The sequence below is a fragment of the Perognathus longimembris genome, chromosome 13, assembly GCF_023159225.1.
Source record: "Perognathus longimembris pacificus isolate PPM17 chromosome 13, ASM2315922v1, whole genome shotgun sequence".
In the NCBI taxonomy this organism is placed as follows: domain Eukaryota; kingdom Metazoa; phylum Chordata; class Mammalia; order Rodentia; family Heteromyidae; genus Perognathus; species Perognathus longimembris.
In genome coordinates, this window is record NC_063173.1 from 44,238,499 (window position 1) to 44,250,738 (window position 12,240).

At 38.0% G+C, this 12,240-nt stretch overlaps 1 long non-coding RNA gene across 1 annotated transcript; it reads left to right on the forward strand.

The window, feature by feature from the left end:
• The first annotated feature begins 2,609 nt into the window (after positions 1 to 2,609).
• On the forward strand, positions 2,610 to 9,787 carry LOC125362284. Its single transcript, XR_007213050.1, has 3 exons — positions 2,610 to 2,621; positions 8,474 to 8,478; positions 9,657 to 9,787. It is a non-coding gene; the product is annotated as an uncharacterized LOC125362284 (long non-coding RNA).
• The last annotated feature ends 2,453 nt before the right edge of the window (positions 9,788 to 12,240 follow it).

A 12,240-nucleotide genomic window follows, 5' to 3' on the forward strand; every position in this document is an offset into this window, starting at 1 on the left:
ATGTAGCAAAACTGCAATATAAGTTCAGTCCTTGAAGAGCTATGAAATGTAATCAAAATTAAAGGAGAGAATGATCACCTCTATGGCAGTTTCTAAACCAGTCATTAGCCTCTTTTCACCTCACAAATAGGAATCCACCTCCTCCATCTGCAGCAATAGCAACAAATACTCTATCTTCAATCACTTCATATCTTATTTGGTGAGGTTTATGTGGCCTTGCTGGTAAAGCAATGCAAGGTCCTGAGTTCAAACATTAATTCTGCAAAAATTAAAATAAATTTTTAACATAAAGAGGTATTTTGTTCATGGTGCTGTTTTCTCTAAAACATTCAGTGATTTTCTCACTTTTCAAAATCTACAAACCTTTTCTTAATATAATGTGTTCACAAATGCACTTTTTACTTCCATTTCAAAAATTGCTGATGGCTTGTTCACATCATTTTCTAAATATTGCATCTTTGATCAACACCTTTGATAAAGTCTTAACTCCTGGGGGTTAGAATTTATTCTATTTAGACCTTTCTACTCCAGACTCTTCTAAACTATTTTGAATGATATAGGTACCTCCTTCCTTAAACAGCCTCCTGAGAAAATGTTGAGTTATTCTGGAATGAGGCTGTTTTTATGTCTGACTCCTGTCCTTGTCACTGAACATATTAATAGTCACATAATCTCTCATTCATCCTTGTATTCCCAGTGTCTCACATGATGGTATATATTATAAACACATGTTTAAAAAAAGACAGACTCAAACAATGAGAAAAATGGAAATTTGGTAAGGAATTTTCTGACCAGATAAATCACTTCCTAAATATCTCATATTAAATTACTAGACAATGAGGAAGAAAAACAATGCAATATAAGAGTATTCAAAGGAGAAGAAGTAGCAATCTCATTGGATATAGAGTGACATAGACAGGGCACAGAATAGTACTAGCAAGATAAAAAAGGCATAGTTTAAAAAATAGCATATCATCAAGAACAAACTTCCATCCATTTTGTCCCTCCCTTCTTTCCTTCCTTTCTTCTTTCTTCTTTCCTTCCTTCAAAGAACATATGTATTTGTGTGTGTATTCATTCAATGTAAGTATAAACTATTATATATTCATACATACACATATGCATACACAAATACATATAAAAGTCTATCTTGCTCAAGACATATTACTTAGTGTTGAAATTATGAAGAATAAAGACCCTTTGCTGTATTCAAGTATCTTCCTGATGCCAGGGTAATGACAATCTGATGTGAGAGGCAGTATTGTACAGATACTACGTCATAGATATTAGGAGCCAGAAATTCATTATGATAGTGCAGGTTTGGGGCACCAGGCCAGTACGAAGAATTCATAGAAAGTTTCGTGAAAAAGACAATATATGAGATGACCTCAAAGAAGATTAGTGTTTCCCTGTGCCAAGAGAGTACTTCAGGTAGAAGTATTTTAGGAGAAGGAAACAGTCCGGTGCAAAGTCACAGTGACTTATCAGACCATGACATACCCTAGATGGGGAATAATTCTCCCAAACTCATATTTTAGTGGGAAGGTACACAAGTGAGTTTACATTACAAAGTTGTTTTTTTTTTTGTTGTTTGTTTGTTTGTTTTTTGCCAGTCCTGGAGCTTGGGACTCAGGACCTGAGCATGGCTTCTTTTTGCTCAAGGTTAGCACTCTACCTCTGGAGCCACAGCACCACTTCAGGCTTTTTCTGTTTATGTGGTGCTGAGGAATCAAACCCAGGGCTTCATGCATGCTAGGCAAGCACTCTACCACTAAGCCACATCCTCAGCCCCTGTGAGTTAACATTACAATAAATGAGCATAAATGGCATCAATGCTCATCTAGAAAGCTGTGAAAATGAAAGAAGGAAAATCAGGTTAGTCTGTTGAAGTTATGGAAAGACCTCCTGCAACAAGTAATATGTAAGTAAATTTCCATAGGTAGGAGGTGCTCAATAAGAGAAACAATGGAAAATGAACAGCCCCTGATATTGGAAAGCTAAACTCATTCAATAATGAGAATGAGAAGTACCTTCAGTGCTTCAGAAGCAATAGAGAAGAGTCAAACCTTACAATACTAATACTGCCTTCCTAACAGAGTTCTCTTCTAAACAAGAGACAGCAGATTCCCTACAGAGACCAGAACACCTGAGTAAAGGTCAAAGGAAACAGGGAAGGGAGAAAGTGAGAAATGAAATCTGACCATCAGGTTGAAAAGCAATCAGGAGTGGTGAAAATGTGTGTGTGTATGTCTGTGTGTGTGTGTCTGTGTGTGTATTTGTGTGTGTGAGAGAGACAGAGACACAGACAGAGACAGAGACAGAGAAGAATTTTCCTAATTCAGTCTACAACAAAGAAGTCTGTGAATTAACCAAAAGAACTGTTACGAATCCAAGTCATGACAGAACCACATAGATGATCTTTGAATTCGAACATAGTAACCCAGTGGAAAACATCCCTTAAAAAAATGTGGTTCAAGGGCTGGGAATATGGCCTAGTGGTAGATTGCTTGCCTAACATGCATGAAGCCCTGGATTTGATTCCTCAGCACCACATATATAGAAAAAGGTAAAAAATGGCACTGTGGCTCAAGAGGTAGAGTGCCAGCCTTGAGTAAAAAGAAGTCAGGGACTGTACTCAAGCCCTGAGTTCAAGCCCCAGAACTGGAAAACAAAAAACAAAAAAAGTCCCTCAATAATCTACCATGTAACCAGACCTAAGGATTCATAACTATGTATCCCAGATACTTGGGAGACAGAAGGAGGAGAATAAATATGAGGCCAGACTGAGAAAATTTAGCAAGACTAGATCTCAAAAACAAAATATAAACCAAATGTTTGAGGGTATGGTAGTGTTATGCCAGCACAATCCTACAGTAGAGCACTTGTCTAGCATACACAAGGTCCTGGGTTGAATCCGCAGTAACATCAAAGAATTGTGCCATGTATTTTCTATTCTAAATTTCAATTCATTTCATAATCCATGGTTATATGGTATAACAATTTTATGAGAGACAGCTATTTGAAATATTTTATTAATCATTTTAAGTAAAACATATATCAATCTGAATTCTCCCTTTTTTTTTTGTTACTGGTGGTAGTGTTTATTTATTTTTTTCCTTTGTTGTCAAAGTGTGATACAGAGGGGGTACAGATTCATAAGTAAAGCAGAGTACCTTTCTTGTTCTACTTGTTACCCCCTCCCTCTTTTACCCCCTCCCTCTTCCCCTTCCCTGCTCCCCCCCGAGGTGTGCAAATGGTTTTGCAAGTGTTGCCTTTTTGTTTTTTTTGAATAGTTAGTCTTTTTTTTCTTTGTCTCTCGATTTTGGTATTCCCTCTCCCTTCCCCAGTTCTAATACCCATATAAACAGTATCCAGGGTACTCAGATGTAATACAGTGGTAGCGAGGGTACAGCCACAGGAAGGGAGTACAGAGAAACAAAATTAAACAAACCAATCAGTCAAACAAACAACAAGAAAGATATCAGAGTTGAACATCAGCAACAAATACCATGTGATATAATGATTTTCTATCTTTTCTTAAGAGGAAAAGCCACACAAGTTGATCTTTCCCATTTTCCTTAGGTCTTGAGACCTGAGTGGGTATTGGATCAGACACTTGAAAAATGATGTGGGTCATTTCATGCTGTGCCTCATCCAGCAGCTAGAGCCCAGGTGCCTTTTCACAGACCTCAAAAGATACATAGCCGGAAGGAAAAGAGAAGAGAAGAATGGGGAAAGGAAAGAATCCTGCTCTTGCCTTTCTCCTGCTGTATCTCTGTGGGTTTTCCCACCTCCCATGCTCTCTCCTCTTATTTCATGTGCATGTCCAGCAGTGTTTGCTCTCACTACTGTCTCGCTGGTACACATATATATGTTGTTTACCATGTTAATTGATTAAGTAGAATAAAATTTTAGCTAAACAAACTGAGATTCAGAGAGATGAGTAACCATGACAGCTAGCACGTACATGATGTTTTTAGTCTTCCAGGTGACTTTTCATATCTTAACACCCATGGGACATACTTTTCCTGGAGGAAGAGGATATTAACCTCCTTGTTATGAAGATGGATGATAAAATTGATATTTAAAACACAGTCTTCTGTAAACTATAAGATTAGACAAGGTACCTTTTCTCCATATGTTTTGAGTTTGACTTTGAGATAAGGAAGAGCAGAATGATTTATTTAATATTGAGAGATCCTAAGAGATGCTATATGCCTGCGTGATTCTTGCCACAGTGAAGAGGAAGTGCTCAAAAATGCCAAATGTTTTTGCCCTCATTCTTATTAAGACGCTAAGTACCCTCACCCATTATGTTGTACTTTGGACCTGGAATGTTCCCTGAGCTCCTAAGTGGATAACTTGATCCCCAGTGCACAGATTTCAGAGGTGGGTTCTTGAGGAGGTGATTGGCTCATGAAGGCTCTGACCTCATCAATGAATGAGTCCAGCAATGAATTACATGTGGTTCTAGGATCTAGCAAAATCCACATATCTGGCCCATTGGTGTTAACACTTAAAATTGTTTAATGTTGGGAGCTGAGTCTGCAACAAAGCTCATCCTGACCTCTGGCTGTGTTGTATACTCAAGATCATGCAAGGACATTGCTTACTGGAAAGACAGCACTAATCAGAAATGCTTTACTATATCCACAGGAGTCCATTCTTATGTTAACCAATCTCATCCTGTCTTAGCTGCCATCGGATATTGCCAACTCCAAGACTTTTTGTGTTCTTGAACTTTGGTAACCCTATGCTATTTCCTGGTTTCTAAACTGCATATAAACTGGAAGTTAAGAATAAACAGGGCTGCAGTCTTGAGCTACAGTCTCTGAGCTGCAAATCTCTTGGACCCCATCTTTTGTCTCTTGTCTTTTTTCTCTTGTCTTGTATCTTTCTTTTTCTTTAATCCTTGCCCCCTCAATCAGGATTTCCTTTCACTGCCGGCTGGCTCTGGCAGTTTAATATGACCAAGCTTGCAAGGCCTGCAGACATAGCCATTTCTTCCCAGCAGCAAGCCTCCAAATACGGGAACCTCTCAGTACAATACCGTACCACTTTATAAGCTATGGGCTCTCCTCAAAACTTAGACATTGAATCCATCCCAGGGCATCTTTTTGTCCTAACCTGTAACTTGTTAAGGAGACCATAGAAATCAGTGGAAAGTATGTAGACATGAAGACAGAACTGCTTCAAATACTGCTCGTACCTAATAGTCTACTGCAAACTTAAACTTGTGGACCAAATCATCACTCCATTGTTTCTGAAAACCAAAGTTTATTAAAACATACCCATACCTACTTTTTTAGAGTTTCTGGGGGCAACTCTATGTACTTACAAGCCACACATTTCCTGATATGCAAAGTCACAAATATGTTATTATCTGGCATGTAAAGAAAAAAATTGTGGACTCCTTCCATTTTCTTATCTGTTAAACACATTGTTAGGCCTAATTCAAAACTGTGGTGAGGCCAGGCATTGCTTGCTCATGCCGATAATCCTAGCTACTCAGGAAGCTGAGATCTGAGGATCGTGGTTTGATGTCACCTGGAACAGGAAAGTCCGTGGAATGCTTTTCTCTAATAAACTATTCAGAAAAAGTCACAAGTGGTGCTGTGGCTCAAGTGGTAAAGCACTAGCCTTGAACAAAAGAAGCTCAGAGACAGCACTTCGACCTTGAGTTCAAGCCCCAGGAGCAGCAAACAACAACAAACAAACAAATCTGTGGTAAGAATTAAATAAAATAATGCATGCAAAGCATCTAGGTCAATTTTATCAACACAAAATAGATGCTTCATACAAAACAGCCTCCATTCCCCAGCTATTGTGTATTGAGGTGTATTTGGATTAGCAGTGACTAAGGCAGCTAAGTGACATTAACAAGAGTAATGCTTTTCAAGGATAGCCTCCTTATGCACTCTCTACCAGGACAAGTTCCTAGTCTTTCTATTTCCTTGCCAAACACTAGGAATTCATCTTTGTAGTGGTTGAAGTAAGCCAGACCCAGAGAAACACAGGATGCATAGTTTCCCTTCTTTGTGAGAGCCAGAATATGCCTATAGATCTATAAGTAAACATATTGGGTGATATGCAGGTGATTATAAATGATTATAAATGGTCTATAAATAGACTCTATGGAGAACTCAAGTAGCATAATACCTTAGAAAGAGTAAGTCAAAGCCCCCAAAAATAACTAAAAGACAGTGGGTTGGGGCAAGTTGTTGGGGCAAGGATAAAGGAGTAGATGAATGAATGCGGGTGGGGAGGGAGAATACAGTCAAGAATTCCTTGTATATACCACAAAACTGAAAAAAATAAGGGAAGGAGTGGGTCAAAGGGGGAAGTGAAGATATTGAAGGGATGACATACATCAAAGTGCATTGTATATATCAAATGCTTTGTTCAATGGCAGTAATAATAATAACATCCTAAAAATTAAGAAATGTGAGGGAAGGGCTGGGTTCAGAGGAGTGGGTGAGAATGTTTAAAGGGGTGATATTGATCAAAGAAACACTGTATTCATAAACTGCTCTATTGAACAGCAACTCCTTTTTACAACTACTTAAGGATAATAAAAAAAAAAATTCACAAAAAAGAAAAGAAAAAAAAAGTTCCTGAGAACCCAGAATACAAGAAGAAAGAAGCAGTATGTGAACACCTTTTACTTTTCACTATATTTCTGTAGAAGTTGAAGCAATCAGGAAGGGGGCCTTTCATAATCTACCACTGTTGCAATGTTAATCAGGCCATTAACCTAAGAATAAAATAAGCTTAACTCTTATATAGTTCAGTGTATTCTGAAAGCCTCCTTCTAGATAACTCATCTTACTCTATTAGATCTACCAGCATCCTCACTCCCACAGAGAGCAAATACCTTCCGTAACTTGGAGAAAAGTGAAACATTCTTTATTATTATTATCATCATCATCATCATCATCATCATCATCATTATTATCTTTAAGTAGTTGTACAAAGGAGCTGTTATTCAACAAAACAGCTTATGAACATACTACATCTTTTTTTTTTCCAGTCTTGGAGCTTGAACTCAGGGCCTGAGCACTGTTCCTGGCTTCTTTTTGCTCAAGTCTAGCACTATGTAACTTGAGCCACAGCATCACTTCTGGTCTTTTCTCTATATGTGGTGCTGAGGAATTGAACCCATGGCTTAATGTGTATGAGGCAAGCACTCTTGCTACTAGGCCACATTCCCAGCCCTGAACATACTATATCATGATCAATGTCACCTCTTTCATTGTTATCCCATCCCTCCCAACCTCATCCCTTCTCTCAAGTTTCTTAATTTTGTGATTACATTCTTGAATTTTTTGACAGTGTTCTCCCTTCCTTTCTTCATTCATCTACCCTGTCCCTTTGGTCCTACCTCCCCTTTCCAGTGCATGTTTCTTGGTGTTTATGTTGTTGGACTGTGAGTCAGCCTTTCTAAGGAATCACATCATTTGAGTTCACCTTGAGTCTACCATATTTCAGTTAATACTTGGATATATATCTGGATACCACCCCCAAAGTGTTTACTTATATATTTGCAAATTTATTCTAGGTTTCACATATGAAATAAAACATACATCCTTTGACTCTATGACTGACTTCAAACTAAGCAATTCCCTGGTATTATAAAATCTCATTCTCAACAACTCTCTAAGATAGAAACCATTCTGGAATTACTGATGAATAAACCAGAAGACAAAACAAACTTCCAAATGTATACCACCAGGAAACCTAAAGCTTATGGGATTTAAGCGAGGATGGTGTTCATGTCCAGCTTTCTTCTCAGAGTCTGTATAATCCTTAGCCAAGGTGAAAGTATAAGGAACTAAAGGACCAAACATTTAACTGAACCACAGCAATGTACTCAGAAAGCTTGAGCTGTTGATCAAAGGAGAGAAGAAACAGATTATACAATTGTACTTTGAGTACCAACTATTTTTAAATTCTCTTTATACGAATTTTAGATGTCACTTGTCTCAATGAAGAGCCTATTGGAAAAGGATTGGAACTGATTTTCACAAGTGCTGAGACTGCAGGTTGAGTAGCCACTTGCCTTCTCTGAGCTTTTCTGTTTGTAAATGAGAAATGTGAATAATCTTTCAGTCACCTTGTTTGAACATATACAATGTTTCCTAGAGAGCTGGTTTTGGTCCATAGGGGCTGGTGTTAAATATGGCACTTTTGACAGTAATCAGTTTGAGTGTTGAATGTCCACTGGTGCTTGCGCGCACGTGCGCATGCACACACACACACACACACACACACACTCACTGAAGGTACATTTTATTTTCTTAGTGCTTGACTAAAAATTAGTGAATATTAAAAGAAATTAGCAAGCAACAGAAAAAATAAGTTCATATTAAGATTCGGATCTGAAAAGAGAAAGGAAGAAGACAGACATAACAAGCAAGGGATTTTCATACAGTTCCTGACATTGATCAGGAATAAAATATACATAAGAAGGCAGTGAAGGTGCAAGTGCCTCAATTGATAAAAGCAAAGGCAAATTTAATAAAAATATGTGCTGAAGAGTATTTCACAAATACACATACACACATATACTCGGTGAACTAGTGGGGTCAAAAGGAAAGACAATTCTAGGTGGTGTGAATGTGTATACCCATATAATAAAGAAGGTGGAAATCGCTAACATTTATCCAGCCCCTACCCTCTGCAGACACTCAGCACAGATAACATGCATGACAGAATCTATAGAGTACTCATCGCATCTAATCTGAACACATTTATGAGGAGGCATGATTATTCCCATTTTACAGAAACCATCAGTATTGCTCACAGAGGTCAACTCCTTTGCCTCAAACTATACTGCTAGTTAGTTATTAAATCAGACATTAAATCCATAACTAAAGATTAAATTCTCCCCTCCAATTCTTTACAATTACAAAGCAACCTGCACCTTATCATATATCTGATTCTAATTTTAACTAGGTATTAGTTACAGATATTAAAAACAGATACTACTTGCTCTGTTTCTATAAAGGAAAAACAAATGCTTAAAAAAATGAAGCCTCTCATCTAACTGACATACTGAGGAAAAGGCTGATGGGAATTCAAGTATCTTTACTTATCAATCCTTTGGTTACTGATTTATGTGGAAACTTTTGAATCTTAATAGCAGCCTTTCATTGTTGAGAGGTAGGTGTCACAAGGTTGAGTGGATATGTGTTAAGTTCACATATAAAGGTTTGATTCAGGCCTGTAACATTTACTGGCTATTTGGGAAACTGACTAGTTTTGTAAATTGATTTGTTTTTCTGACATTTGTTAAAGAGGATTTTTGTGAACATTAAAATATTGGATGTGACTGGGCAGAAGTTAGAGGCTCCATTAACAAGTGAATTGCTCCTTTGGGTGGACTATTCAGAAAGGAATCATGAAACAAGAATGTGTGCTGCCTGTCACTCATGGCACATGGCTGTAATCCTAGCTACTCAGAAAACTGAGCTCTGAAGATTAAGGCTCAAAGCTAGCCAGGGCAGGAAACTCCATGACACTCTTGTCTCCTATTAATCAGTCAAAAAAAAAAAAAAAAAAAAGCAAACGAACAATGGAAAACGAAAGGTAAGTATGGTTCAAGTCGTATAACACCAACCTTGAGCAAAGAAAACAATGGAAAAGGAAATTGAGAGGACTAGGAATGTGGATTAGAAGTAGAATGTTTACCTAGCATGCATGAAGCCCTGGGTTCGATTCCTCAGCACCACATAAACAGAAAAAGCCAGAAGTAGTGGCTCAAGTGGTAGATTGCTAGCCTTGAACACAGAAATGCTCAGGGACAGTGTACAGACTCTGAGTTCAAGCCCTAGGACTGGCCAAGAAAGAAACAAATGTGAATTGAGAGACTGAAGCCCCGAGTTCAATCCCCAGTGCCAGCACACACACATCACACCACATACACACACAGAATGTATGCTCCAAAGAAGAAAACAGAAGTGAGTGTAGAGACAAGACGGGAAGGAGGAATAAGCCAAGCAACCGAGCATCCCCAAAAGACAATCTACCTTTAGTCTGATCCTTCTGGAGAAGTTAATATCAATTTCACCTCAGTTTACCACCCATTCCTTCCATCCATATGTCTTTAAGAAGAAGAACAGAAATGAGATTTGAGATTCATGTGCTTCTCAACCATTGAACACACACACACACACACACACACACACACACAGAGAGAGAGAGAGAGGAAAAGAGAGAGAGTAAGAGAGAGAGTGAGAGAGAGAGAGAAAGGAATAAGGACTGTAAAATCCAAAGAGATTCAGGTTGTGTAGACCTTGAGGTAAAGCAGTGGGAAAGAGCATAATACATCCATGTAGGGACAGGAGAACAGGGTAACTGAGACAAAAAGCAAGCCGATGGCTGAAAAGAAGGGGTAGTAATTTGTTTTTTAATTTTTTTAATTTTTTTATTGTCAAACTGATGTACAGAGAGGTTACAGTTTCATACGTTAGGCATTGGATACATTTCTTGTACTGTTTGTTACCTCCTCTCTCATTCCCCACTCCCCCTCCCCCCTTTCCCTTTCCCCCCATGAGTTGTTCAGCTCATTTATACCAAACAGTTTTGTAAGTATTGCTTTTGCAGTCTTTTGTCTTTTTTACCCTGTGTCTCTCGATTTTGGTATTCCATTTCAGTTTCCTAGTTCTAATACCATTATACACGGTTTCCAATGTACTCAGATAAGATACAGAGATAGTGAAGAGGAAAGGAATACAAGAAGATCATCAATAATAGAAGCTACGGTTTCACACAGCAGTAATAATTCGAATAGAAGATTCTCATGTTTTGGGTGGAATGGGTAATGTCTGCTGAAGAGAAACAGCTTTTATTTTTTTCAACTAATTGTATATTCTCATGAATTCAGGAAATACTATGTGACTTTTATTAAGACAGGAGGATAGCATAGGACTTGTGTTTTATTAGGATCCTTATATTAGAATAAGAGTGACAGATTTCCTTCCTGGGCCTTATTTCCAAGAATACCGCAGAAAACCTATATATTTTGTGAGTTCAAGAGAGAAGGCCAAGGCCAACAAAAAGGGGGGAATGGCATCAGTTCACAGGATAATATAGATACCACATCATTGCCAACAATGGAAGTCCTCAGTTCAGTGCATTCTGAGACCCTCTACAGCATCCATTTTCGGCACTATTCTCAGCCAAGGGACCAGATCCAGCCCCTGTGATTTATTAGAGATGAGAAGCAATAGGAACCACGTTGCAAATGGAAAGTAGGAGAGACAGCTCTTTTATCACAGTAATAAATTCAAGATCCTAGAATCATTATTTTTAATTCTCTGCCCCTTACCTAATACAATTAAGGCCTAAATTAATTGAACAAGGGGTAAACAAAGAGTTGTATTAGAAATCTTGCTTACCTTCCTCTATTAATACTGTTTAACAAATAGATCTCTCACCCAGGTATTGGAAAATACTAGGAGTCACTTGGAAAAAAAATTAATCTGCCCCAGGTTTTCTGGTTCCAGCTGGTCTGCTTTAATAATTCCTGTAAAGTATTGTCAGCTTTCTTCTGCTTCATATGTTTCTTTGAACAGGTTGTTCCATGTCTCCTAAAGTCATGAGAATAAATAATAAATAAAAAGTCATGAGAATAAATAAAAGATACCCCAGGAAATGAATGAAAAGATGTGTTTTCCCAAAATGACAATGCAGAAGTTCAGTTTTTATAATGACAACAAATTTGCCCCTGATTAGAGAAAACAAAATTCTGTGCTCTTGATTTTGTTTCTTTGTTTGTTGTTGGGGGTGAGGGATTTGCTTCAGTTTGTCCAATGGATTCTCTTGAGTATGGAAAGCTGAGATTTATTACAGATATAACTGGTCAGGTTTTAAAAAGTAGATGGAATTCTGAAGTCAGATTATAAAGTGATTGCAAACTTGCATTGTCTTTAAAAGAAATAGGTTTCCTAAATTCTCCTACAAGAGAGAAATAATGTTTTAAGTAAGCATACAACTCTGCTGGGATCCCACAGTTTCTGGTGACTAGTTGGGCTATTATATTTTTTAGGGCTGGGTCTGGAACTCAGTACCTGATGCTTTTGCACATTGGGTAGAGCTCTACCCATTGATCCATGTCTCCACCCCCCAAGTTGAGTTATTTGCCACAAGTTCCAAGTCTCTCAGAGTCTATTGTGAGTCCCCATTCCCTGTGTGTATGATGGGAGATACAGTGCCATTCACTTCATAACTGTGTTTTTA